The sequence below is a fragment of the Podarcis tiliguerta genome (assembly GCF_965153285.1).
Source record: "Podarcis tiliguerta genome assembly, chromosome: 3".
In the NCBI taxonomy this organism is placed as follows: Eukaryota; Metazoa; Chordata; class Lepidosauria; order Squamata; family Lacertidae; genus Podarcis; species Podarcis tiliguerta.
The window spans coordinates 102,872,123-102,884,649 of record NC_139536.1 but is presented as its reverse complement, the minus strand read 5'-3'; the positions used below and the strand labels follow the sequence as shown (position 1 = coordinate 102,884,649).

Below are 12,527 nucleotides of genomic sequence, written 5' to 3'. Positions count from 1 at the left end.
GCTGCAGGAGCTTCCTGCAGCCAATCAGAAGCTGTGTTTGGGTTTCTGAACATTTTGGAAGTCGAACGGACTTCCGGAACAGATTCCGTTCAACTTCCAAGGTACGACTGTACTTTTGTGAGCAATTTCCATAGATCAGGGAGAGAAAGCGAGGGAGGGAGGGAGGGAGGGAGGGAGGGAGGAAGGAAGGAAGGAAGGAAGGAAGGAAGGAAGGAAGGAAGATAGAAGACAGATGAATGAAGGAGAGAGGGGGTGATATTGTGTGTGTGTGTGTGTGTGTGTGTGTGAGAGAGAGAGAGAGAGAGAGAGAGACTATGCATGAATGACCCAGGCCTCATCCACTGCCATGCTAAATTCATATGCCCTCCCAGTATAAGCATCTCTTTAATATAGACTCACAATCCAGGTTTGTTACTGTCACAGCAGCATTGATTCCTGAACATACTGCAACATTTTAAATCTTTGTTGTGCTGATCAATTGATGTCGTAAAGCAGGAGAAATGTGCCAGAAGTTAGCTTATTGAATTAGAAAATTGGTTTAATTGTGTGCTGGGACGCCATCGTACTCAATGGAGAGTCACAATAAAGGTGGGATGATAACTTAATGGGAATTGATGACTGATCGCCTCTGAAAAACGAGCTTGTTGTAAAGCTGTCTATCGGATAGTTCCCAAGTACTATCCTTCACAAGGCCTTATTTAACACAGCAATATTTGCATGCATATCCTCTCTTCACATTTGCCATTTGTCACTGAGATAGCAAATTACATTCATCAAAATCCATTCATTCTCCCAGTATCGCTGAATACAGGATTATCTTGGCTGTGTCAGCTGCCCTATGACTGGTAACAGTGAAAAATGGAGGTCGACATGCATCTTCAGGAGACAGTGGGTATCAAGCTGAAAAGATTAATGGCGCTGATGTCATCATGTTTGTATGGCATAAAAATGAATTCTGGAAACTGATGGATCTCTTGGTAACAATGAATGCATTTTAAGCTACTCCCCTGCTGCCCCTTGGCTGATGAGTTTTAGTGGCCATCAAAAGAAATATACTGGGAGATTTTATTAGATACAGAAAAGTTTGCTTTGGTCCCCTGGGTTGCTGAACAGCTTTTGCTATTGACCTGGCAGGACCAATACTTCAACATCAGCAGACTGCAAGTTCTTTGTTAACTTAGTTGAAATGTTGTGGCCATGTTGCCTCTCTCCAGCATCTCCCGGCCAGCCGTACTGAAGCAAGCAGCCCTTATGCCTAATGACAATGTGGAGCTGAAACGGGGAGTCCAATAATCCGCTACTCAATCTCTGATGGCTGCAAATGATCATAAAATCGTAGAATTGTAGAATTGGAAGGGACCCTGAGGGTCTTCTAGTCTAACCCCCAGCAATGCATGAATGTCAACTAAATCTCCAATAATTCTAGATTTTATTTTTCCATCAGAGAGAGGTGGCTATTTATTCCTGCCACATGGTAATAATAGCTCTTTGGGCGTATAAGGAGTAAAATAAGTATTTTAATCAATAGTTCTCAACCTTTCTCCAGTGAAAAGCCCTTGCATAAGTTAAAGCACCACTCCAGTCAAAGGCTTGCTGTGTTAACTACAGTCTATTAGCAACTGCTAGCTAATTTCAGAGTGCTCACAAATATGTTGGTCGCAATAACTCAAAAAGAAATGTGACCCTGACTTAAGTGTGTGCGGTGATTCTGAAAATCATTGGGAAGGGCTACTCAAACGTGGTGATCCAAATGCCCTGAGTTTTATTAGCACAGCATTTTAAATATTTGTTTTACACAAATGAGGATGCATTTCTACATACATAGGTTGTCCTTTGCAGAGTTTTTTAGACATGCTTAGTTTCTCGTCATGTAACAATGGGACAGGTTGCTGGGCCAGGGTTGTGCTCCTGATGCAACACACAAAAGGAAAGGATCCGTGTGATCCTACTCAGAAGTAAATCCTTCTGCGTCCATTGGGATTTATTCTCAAGTAAGTGTGCTTTAGCTTGCCGCCTTGAATAATGTGATGTGCACACTCTTTTTGCATCTGAAGTTTGCACATTTCACACTACCTTATAAATTCCTCTTCATCCACCATGGATTATTTTTTGGGAGGGGAGAGCAGTATAAATATCTAAGTACATAATTGGGTGGAGACATAGAGAGACATATACAGAGTGCTTAAGCAAGAATAATTAAAGAGTAAGCATACTGATATGTCTTCTGTTTCTTCTCTGTCCATTCATGTGAACATTAACTGGGATAGGATCAGCTACACACTTTCTCACAGTGGTTCTTTCCACCCATTTATATCCAACAGAAACAATGGCTATTTGTATGGAGTGGGATAGGTGACCAGTTTGAGGAGAACCTGTGATATCTTCATGTGATTTCATTGAGCAATCATCTTTCTTGGCAGGAGAACAGCGTATTTTCACAGGTGATATCCTCACCAAAATTTTGCAGTGGAAGTACTCCTTGCCCACGCCAGTCCACCATTCTATCTCTAGGAAATAATAATAATAATAATATATTTTTATTTATACCCCGCCCTCCCCAGCCAAGGCCGGGCTCAGAGCGGCTTACAAGCAATAATAAAAACAAGTTAAATGATTACAACTTAAAAACAACATTAAAAAATACAACATTAAAATATTGAAACATTAAAATATTAAAATGTAGCCTCATCGCAGAAGGAGAAGGAAAAGAAAAAAGAAAGAGAGGGAGGGAATCAAATTGGCTCCAAGCCAAAGGCCAGGCGGAACAACTCTGCCTTACAGGCCCTGTGGAAAGAAATCAGATTGTGCAGGGCCCTGGTCTCGTGAGGCAGAGCGTTCCACCAGACCGGAGCCAGAGTTGAAAAGGCCCTGGCTCTGGTTGAAGCCAATCTAACTCTCTTAGGGCCCGGGACCACAAGGGTGTTGCTATTTATGGACCTTGAGGCTCTCCGTGGAGCATACCGGGAGAGGCGGTCCCATAGGTACGAGGGTCCTAGGCCGTGAAGGGCTTTAAAGGTCAAAAGCAGCACCGTAAATCTGATCCTGTACTCCACCGGGAGCCAGTGCAGCTTGAAAAGCACTGGATGAATATGCTCCCATGGCAGAGACCCCGTGAGGAGTCTCGCTGCAGCATTCTGCACCCGCTGGAATTTCTGGGACAGCTTCAAGGGCAGCCCCGCATAGAGCGAATTACAGTAGTCAAGCCTGGAGATGACCGTTGATGGATCACTGTGGCCAGGTCGGGGCGGGAAAGGTAAGGGACCAACTGCTTGATGTGGCGAAGGTGGAAAAATGTCGCCTTGGCTGTTGCTGTAACTTGCGCCTCCATGGAAAGGGAGGCGTCAAGGATTACACCCAAACTCTTAACAGAAGGCAATGGCACTAATTGGGCCCCCGCAAGAGAAGGGAGTTGGTCCCTCATCCCCGTGCCATCCCGACCTAGCCATAGGACCTCTGACTTCGAAGGATTTAGTTTCAATCGGCTCCCACGAAACCATCCAGCCACAGCTTCCAAGAATCTGCTCAGTGTGTTCGGAGCCGAGTCGGTGTGGCCATCCATCAGCAGATAGAGCTGAGTGTCATCAGCATATTGGTGACAGCCCAGCCCAAAGCTCCGGATAATCTGGAAAGAATGTGATTGATGTTCATTTCTCATACAGTGGCCCTTCCTTTTGTGTTTGTGTAGTTTTTTAAACAACAACAACAACAATGTGTTTTTGTATATCTTGGGGTCTGCCCAAACATGCTGCTACCTCTCTCTTCTTTCACAGTGGGTGGGTTCCAATCCTGCCTGCATTCAAACACCTGAGCTTGCTGTTAGAAGGAATGATTCATGAGCAATGTCTGTGAAGAGTTCAGAAGTGGGACTATCTACAGCACAACCCCAGAGGCCTGTAGCCGAGAGTCTTGACAATCATACGTCATGATGACAGCTGCTCTGAGCTCCAGGAACTGTACAGAACATCCCTTGGTTGGGTTTTTGTTCCATTTTGCTATAATCTTCAAATCATTATTCAGAAGCGGTTTAGTTCAGCAAACAAGGCATATAATAGACTGTCTGTGCATGTGGAAACGTGCATTCCAATTACTGCTCTCGGTTAACACAGAGACATTTCTAGAACAAGTCCCTATTTGCATAGCCCTTTCAGGTAAATTGTGCAGAAGATGCTCCAACAGAATATTTCAATGTAGGTTCCTTTGTGTCTCTAATATTTTTTTGCTATTGACCCATGCAGTACTCAGGATGGTGTTAATCTGCTCTCAGATATTTCATTTGATCTGGATAATAGCATCCTGCCCTCAGGATTACTGATCAGGCAGTAGGAGTTGTTCTCGTGATGTATCACATTTATCTTGCTTCATTTCTGAGTACCTTGCCATTCAATATCCTGTTACGACTATAGATTGTTGTGAAGCTGAAGGACTCCATTTAGATTTTGTGGCCCACATTAATCTTTTAGGTCATAATAAACATTGGGGGGTTGCTTTTTCCTCTTTTTGCCTCAACAACTTAATTATATTTCACTGCAGGCTTAAAAAAAACCACCTTCACACAGTAAACAGTAATCTCACAACTTTAAAATATAGCTTTCATTTTTGTTTAAGCGGAGAAAATCTTAGTAGGGGGATACTATCAACTGTCTGACTAAAGTGTTCATCATTTTACATCTCATTTTGTTTCACGTAATCTACTTTTTTATTGCTAAAGTAGCCTGATAATTTATCTTCAGGTTAAATGTTTGTTTGTTTCCCACAAATAGCTTTCTCCTATCTGGATCTACTAGGAAGGTATATCCATAAAGGTGTATCATTAGAGCAGTGCAGTCTTACAATTTCAGTGTTGCAGGCTGCTTGGCACATAAACATAAATCTTTGGCTAGCTTGATGTCCTAACATTAATTTCCTCATATCTCACTTGCTGGGATAGTCTCACTTCCCAAACTCTTTGTGCCGGCCAGCCACACTGCTAGAGTACCAATAAACAATAATGTCTAAGCACTGGCAGAGCTTCATGCACTGGCACCAGGGGGCGGAGAGCAGGCGGGGGCAGGGCTGGTGCACGTCCTGTGTTGGGGGCGCTGCCCGCAGGGGCGTGGCTCACATCCTGGGGGTGGGGCATGGCACCTGCAGGGGCATGGCGCCCAGCAAGGGCGGGGGGCAGCCGTGATGGCACCCCACTGGGATTGCGCTGCCGGGGGCAGTGCGCTCCCCCCGCACTCCTCTTCCTCCACCAGTAAGATTAACTGCCAGTGCAACCCTTAGTCAACACAGAGTGAAGTTGGATGGACTTGAGGGTGTGGTGGGACAAATGCATAATTTTGGAAGCAGTTGTTTGAGAACAGAATCTTTCTGGGTTCCGTAGAAACATTAATTAATCTATGACTATATATTGCTGTGGGTTAAACCACAGAGCCTAGGACTTGCTGATCAGAAGGTCAGTGGTTCGAATCCCTGCGATGGGGTGAGCTCCTGTTGCTTGGTCCTAGCACCTGCCAACCTAGCAGTTCAAAGGCACGTCAAAGTACAAGTAGATAAATAGGTACCGCTCCGGCGGGAAGGTAAACGGTGTTTCCGTGTGCTGCTCTGGTTCGCCAGAAGCGGCTTAGTCATGCTGGAACCTGTACACTGGCTCCCTCAGCCAATAAAGCGAGATGAGTGCCGCAACCCCAGAGTCGGTCACGACTGGATCTAATGGTCAGGTGTCCCTTTACCTTTATATATATATATATATATATATAAATTTTGATGCCTCAGTTTATAGCATACTGAGGTCAGAAAGACTACCTCCCCGAATACTGTTTTCAGTTATGCCCCACTTTCACTTTGTATATTTTTAGTTTTAGATTATTAGTTTATATTGTTATTCTTCTTTTCCACATCATCATCTGTATATACTGATACCTTCCTTCTGTATCGTTAGCCATTTATGAAATATATACCCCACTTTTCCATTCAAAATGCCTAAGGCACCAACAATAAAAGATGATTAGAAAGACAGACAGATAGAGCAATTGTGGATCAGTATAAAGAAGGCTGATCGCCGAATAATTGATGCTTTTGAATTATGGTGCTGGAGGAGACTCTTGAGAGTCCCATGGACTGCAAGAAGATCAAACCTCTCCATTCTTAAGGAAATCAGCCCTGAGTGCTCACTGGAAGGACAGATCCTGAAGCTGAGGCTCCAATACTTTGGCCACCTCATGAGAAGAGAAGACTCCCTGGAAAAAACCCTGATGCTGGGAAAGATTGAGGGCACAAGGACAAGGGGACGACAGAGGACGAGATGGTTGGACAGTGTTCTCTAAGCTACTAACATGAGTTTGACCAAACTGCGGGTGGCAGTGGAAGACTGGAGTGCCTGGCGTGCTCTGGTCCATGGGGTCACGAAGAGTCGGACACGACTAAATGACTAAACAACAACAACATAACACACTTCATGCTACTGGTGGTATTAGGTCATCCTTTGGTCCCTTCGCAATCTGTGAGTCTTCACAGAATGGAACTATGGGGTGCATGCCTAAAAATGTCAAATTAAAAAGGAACCAGGGAATGTTATACTCTGGTGAGGCTTGTAAGATTCGTTCTTCATTAAAAGAGCAGCTGCCAGAGCCAGGTTCTGGATGCCCTATCCAGGCCCTAAACTGCTCAGCTTTGGATGAAGAGAACTGGGTTAAAAGGTTCAGATCCTAGTCAATGTCAACTGTTTTCTTTTATTTTCGAATCTGATGCAGTGTGAAAGTCCATTGTTAATTAAATCTCTCCTTTTACAAAGTCACCCTTTCTTGTTGTGCACTCTGCTGTCCAGTAATTGACAATAATTGAGGGGTATAGTCTCCAGTGAAAAGAAAAGCTTGTTGCAATGTGTCATTAAAATATTTGAAATGTTAAGATGCTTAATAATTTAGCTTGTCACATGCTATAAACTTAACAGGACGCCTAGAATTTGAAAACATCAGAACTGACCCAGGGCCTGTTAAAGGCAATCAATAGATTCCCTTTGGCATCAGTAGGCTTTGAACCAAAACGGCTGTAAAATGTGGTAAATATGAAGGGTACAGCAAGTATCTGGAGGTTAGCAATTATTTAGTGACAAGTGCTGTTACTAATAAGGTTTACTTCAAGAATGGGGAACTTACAGCAGTCCAGATGTTGTTGGAATCCAACTCCATCAGCCCCAGCCAGCATATTTTCTTTCTTTTTAAATAATATTTTATTTTATTTGCTTTTCTGATAACATTCCATATCAGCAAAGCATAAACGAAAATGATACAACAAAGAAAAAGATTTCCTTTCAAAGATTTTAAATAATCGACAAAAAATCAGAAAACATTCATTGGCTTCCTATCCATGGTTCCTTTTATCCCCTCTTTTCTTTGTATTTTCTTAGTTCACCCCATCTTTTGCAACTACTTTGATATACTTTATCTATTTCTTACTCTGCTGAAAATTTTACCATCCCGTTGGGTCAATTGTTTGCTTATAATACTTTCCCCATATATTCTATAAATAGTATCCAGTCCTCTTTATATCTTTCATCATTATAACCATTTAAAGCAGGTTTAAAAGCAGGTTTAAAGCAGATGTTGTTGGTTTACAACTGTCTCAGCAATATCTACACTGGCTTGTTCATGGTGGATGGAAGATGGAAGATGGCAGACTCCCCAAGAATGTGCTTTATAGAGAGCTGGCTTCAGGCACAAGGCCTGTTGCGGACCAACTCTGTGTTACAAAGATGTCTGCAAACAAGACATAAAGGCCGGCAACATTTAACGCTGCCATGTTGGAATCCCTTGCGGATGATCACAGTGCCCAGAGACAGTCAGGTTGTGTATCCACCGCAGTCACCAGAGGAGGAATGATTGCTGGGGGGTGTGCAGAGAGAAGAAATTCCATTGTGCACCTGTAGCAGCAACAGCACACCTTCATCTGCCCCACCTGCAATAAAACATGCCTCTCCCACATCGGTCTCCACAGCCACAGCAGGCGCTGTTGCTCTCCAACAGTTTGACTTTGTCCCCAAAGGCATACTCTTGCATTGTCTCCTGAGATAGAGGGATGCCAACAGCAACAGCTCTCATTGTCCCTGACTATTGGCCGTACCATGTGGGGCTGATCAGAATTGAAGTCCTGCAGTGTCTGGTTTTTGCACCAGACTGGGTATTTCCTAATGAAATAATAATAATAATACAGTGGTGCCTCGCAAGACGAAAAGAATCCGTTTCGTGAGTCTCTTCGTCTAGCGGTTTTTTCGTCTTGCGAAGTAAGCCCATTAGCGGATTAGTGGATTAGCGCTATTAGCGGTTTAGAGGCTATTAGCGGCTATTAAAGGCTTAAGGGATTAGCGGATTAGCTGCTAAAAGGCTATTAGCAGCTTAGTGCCTTAGAAAAAGGGGGTGGGGAGCGGAAAAAAAACCCCAGGAATCGCAAGAAATTTTCGTCTTGCGAAGCAAGCCCATAGAGAAATTCGTCCTGCGAAGCACCTCCAAAACGGAAAACCCTTTCTTCTAGCGGGTTTTCCGTCTTGCGAGGCATTCGTCTTACGGGGCACCACTGTAATAATAATAATAATAATAATAATAATAATAATAATAATAATAATAATTTTTATTTATACCCCACCCTCCCCAGCCAAGGCCGGGCTCAGGGCGGCTAACAAGTAATAATAAAAACAAGTTGAATGAATACAACTTAAAAACAAAATTAAAATACAACATTAAAATATTGAAACATTAAAACATTAAAATGTAGCCTCATTGTAGGAGGAGAAAGGAAAAGAAAGAGGGGGAGGGAATCAAATTGGCTCCAAGCCAAAGGCCAGGCGGAACAACTCTGTCTTACAGGCCCTGCGGAAAGAAAGCAGATCATGGTCTCATGAGGCAGATCTGCTTCTTTCCCTATCCCTTTCCTCCTTTCACCACCTGAAAGGGACATAATAATTTCAGATTCTAAATGCACAGCAGAAAAATATTTCTCCTGTTTAATTTTTTTACTGGTTTTAAAGATCTCACTCAGGGTCAGAATGGGTTTCTCTCGAAATATGAACAACCTGCTACCACCACGCTATGCAGAGTCCTGCAAAACTGCCAGTGCTAGGGAGAGGCTTGGGTACATAAGAGTGGTGCTCCAGTCTCGAATAGACTCCATGCATTACCACAGGCTCCGAAGAAGAAGAAAAAGATCAATGTGATCTGCAGCCTGCAGCTGTAAAGCTGCCTTGTAAGTGAAAAAGCTAATGCAATTGAACTTTCTTTTTCCTTTGCTACAGTGCTCTTCACTTATGGCCTCTTTGATCTGCCTATTCATAGCCGTGAAGCAAGCAAAATTTAATCAAGCCTGCAGGCTGGGGGGGAAGAGCAATAGAAGAAGTGCTACCGGCACTAGGTGCCAAAAACAGAGCTGTCAATCAAGGATGAGTCATGATGCCTTCATGTTGTTAGCCTCTTTATGCTTCTTCCTCAGACGACTGGTTCTCTCTTCCACTTGGCTGTGGAAGAACCAGAGGCTATAGAAGGATATTGGCTGGCCAGATGAGTGTCTCCATATTCTTGCTCTCCCTTCTACAATGGGGACAGCATGAAATGTCTAATCACGTTGGCATTTCACAAGCCACAAGAGAAGGAAGATTTGCTTTGTAGAATGACAAAAGCGAGTCCCAGGGGTCCTGTAGTGCTTTTGTAAGTCAGCCTCCAAGCAATTTCTCTCCCCATACCCAGCTTTTGCAGCCATTTGATTTGGAAAGGAAGTGGTGAAGAGAAGGAGAGCTTTGCACAGCTTAAATTCAACTTATTTTATCTATATCTGGGGGGGGGGGGAGAGAGATTCTCTGACTGGCAAGATGCAAGAATATGGTACAATTTCAAATTTACTATCTGCCAACACATGCCATTCAATCAGATAAACACAGGATCTGAGCTGTCATCACAGCATTTTATGCATGCTTAAAAATAGGACACTTCACACATTTGCAGTGGAATTGACTCATATAGATTATATATGCTAGGGCCACTTAAAAAGTTTCTTGGGGCTGGAAAACTATTCAGTGCCTAGAAAGTTCCCTTGTTGTTTAGCATGAAGAAATGTGGAGTTTGAAAAAAGCTGCCGTTGAGTCGCTGAATGTGTGCCTACAACACGGGCATGTATGCATAAAGTGCAGTTTGTAAAGTGTGAATGTGTGTGGACCCGTCTGCATATTTTGTGTGGAAAATATTGGCCCTCCACAAAACACAACAATAAAATCCCCATTAAGCTAGTAGTTCCCTGTATGACTAAGAAACTAACAACTTGCAGGAAGCATTAAAGAAATCATGGCCTCCTAGACTAAACAAAGTGAGGACTCTAGTGCCAAGTCATATATCCAGTGCTGTTTCCCAGGTGAGAGAGAAGGGACATGGCAGCTGTAACATCAGGATGGAGAGGGTCAAGGGTAGAGGCTGGTGGGAGCAAGTGGAGAAAGCACAAGGAGACCCATGTAGCTTGGCGGTACAGCATCTGCCTTGCATGGAGAAGGTTTGAGGTTCAGTCTCAGCATCTTTAGGGAGGGCTAGGAATTGTGCCCTGGTTGAAACCCAAGGGAGCTGCCGGCAATCAAGATACACAGCAGTGAAATAGATTGACCAGTGCTCTGGCTCAATATAAGGCCGCTTCCTATGTTCTTAAGGTTGTGGGTGGGGGTAGGCAGAAAGGAAGGAAAGTAATAGATAGCAAGGATTTGCAGCACCTTCTGAGAGCCAGTGTGGTGTAGTGGTTAAGAGTGGTGGACTTGTACAGTGGTACCTCGGGTTAAGAACTTAATTCGTTCTGGAGGTCCGTTCTTAACCTGAAACTGTTCTTAACCTGAGGTACCACTTTAGCTAATGGGGCCTCCCGCTGCCGCCGCGCTGCACAATTTCTGTTCTCATCCTGAAGCAAAGTTCTTAACCCAAGGTACTATTTCTGGGTTAGCGGAGTCTGTAACCTGAAGCGTCTGTAACCTGAAGCGTATGTAACCCGAGGTACCACTGTAATCTGGTGAACTGGATTTGCTTCCCCACTCCTCCACATGCAGCTTCTGGGTGACCTTGGGCTAGTCACACTTTTCTGAAGTCTCTCAGCCTCACTTACCTCACAGAGTGTTTGTTGTAGGGGAGGAAAGGAAAGGAGAATGTTAGAGAGTCCTTTGGGTAGTGATAAAGCGGGATATCAAATCCAAACTCTTTTTCTTCTACCGCTCCATAGCCCGTGCTAAGGAGAAAGCAACCAATCTGTTTTATTCCCACAAAGTGGAAGCCTACATTGAATATGCTGACATTGACTCAGTCCTTGACTGACCTCACCCACAATCTCAGTTACCCAGGGCAATGGGCATCATGGACTCACATACTGACATGTGCTGCTGTTGTTTCCTGACACCCCCAGGCAAGTGTGCTGGCAGCGTGCCGTGTTGCGGCACTGTAGAACAAAAAGGGGTGTGGCGGCAGGGATAGTGGACCAGCTTCAGCAGACAGCTGCCGTGTGTGTCATCGGTGTGCAAATAACACAAAAGTGCTTACAATCTGCTGCCCCCTGTTTTGGCAGAAGTTGTACCGCTGACAATTTTAATGAATGGGGTGGATAAGCAAGAAGGGCTGTTAGCCAAAGAGACCACACTGAAGATGGGGGACAGCTAAGTAGTTTCATATGCTGATTTGAACTCGACAGCCAAATCATTGACTTCAGGTTCCTAGTAACCAATTGCTATGTACTATGAATTTCTAGTAGAACAAGCACGTTGCCAAGTATTGAGAAGCCTGGTGAGTAGCAGAATGCTCCGCAAGGTGGTTATGTGGTGAATTGTTTGTCATTCGCCTACTTCCTCTCCAGGAAGCCACAGAAGATGGAAGCTCTGAAGTGTTAACCAGCCCTCTTGAGCTGTTGAATCCTTAGTCTGTCTCAACGGTGTCAGCACTTATGATGGCTGGAGGGATGTAGAGTTACAGACAAAGCATTTTTGTTTTTCTTTTTAATTCCTTTTTAAAATGAATTCTTTGGAAAAACTTCTTCTTTTTAATTCAAAAGCCGCCTGCCAGGAATCCATGTTAAGAACCGGTAGTTGTGTACTGTTTGTGGCTTTTACATGGCTAGCTTTATTTGACTTTTTAAAAATTCTGTATGAACTGTTTTATTTACCGTGCTCGCTGCCTGCCATCTGGCTGGCTTGTGCTGTTCTCTTTGTTTTTGCATAAGCACTTCTAGATTAAGAGTAGGTAGGTTTCTATAAATATAACGATGGACTAAAAGCTTTTGAGAAGTCTTTCAGAAGCAGTAAACATTCCCGCAGAAAGACTTTTTGCTTTGTTTTTGGTGGGACTGAATGATGGGGTTCTTTGTTTTAACCCATTTACTCTATTGTATACCTGGCAGATGTCCGTCTCATGAGTCATCTGCCAAATGTTAGATTGCTGCATAGTCAAAATATCCTGGTCTTGCTTGTATCAGGCTCAAGGCCAAGTTGCGTAAGCAGCTGGCTGTTAACAAAGGACACAGCACAGAACTAATTTTACACATGCAGT

General features: G+C 43.7%; 1 protein-coding gene across 6 annotated transcripts in view; it reads left to right on the top strand.

The window, feature by feature from the left end:
* The window catches only part of MACROD2 (mono-ADP ribosylhydrolase 2), a 987,387-nt gene that overhangs the window by 831,693 nt on the left and 143,167 nt on the right, over window positions 1-12,527 (top strand). The gene's annotated exons all lie outside the window — the stretch shown is intronic.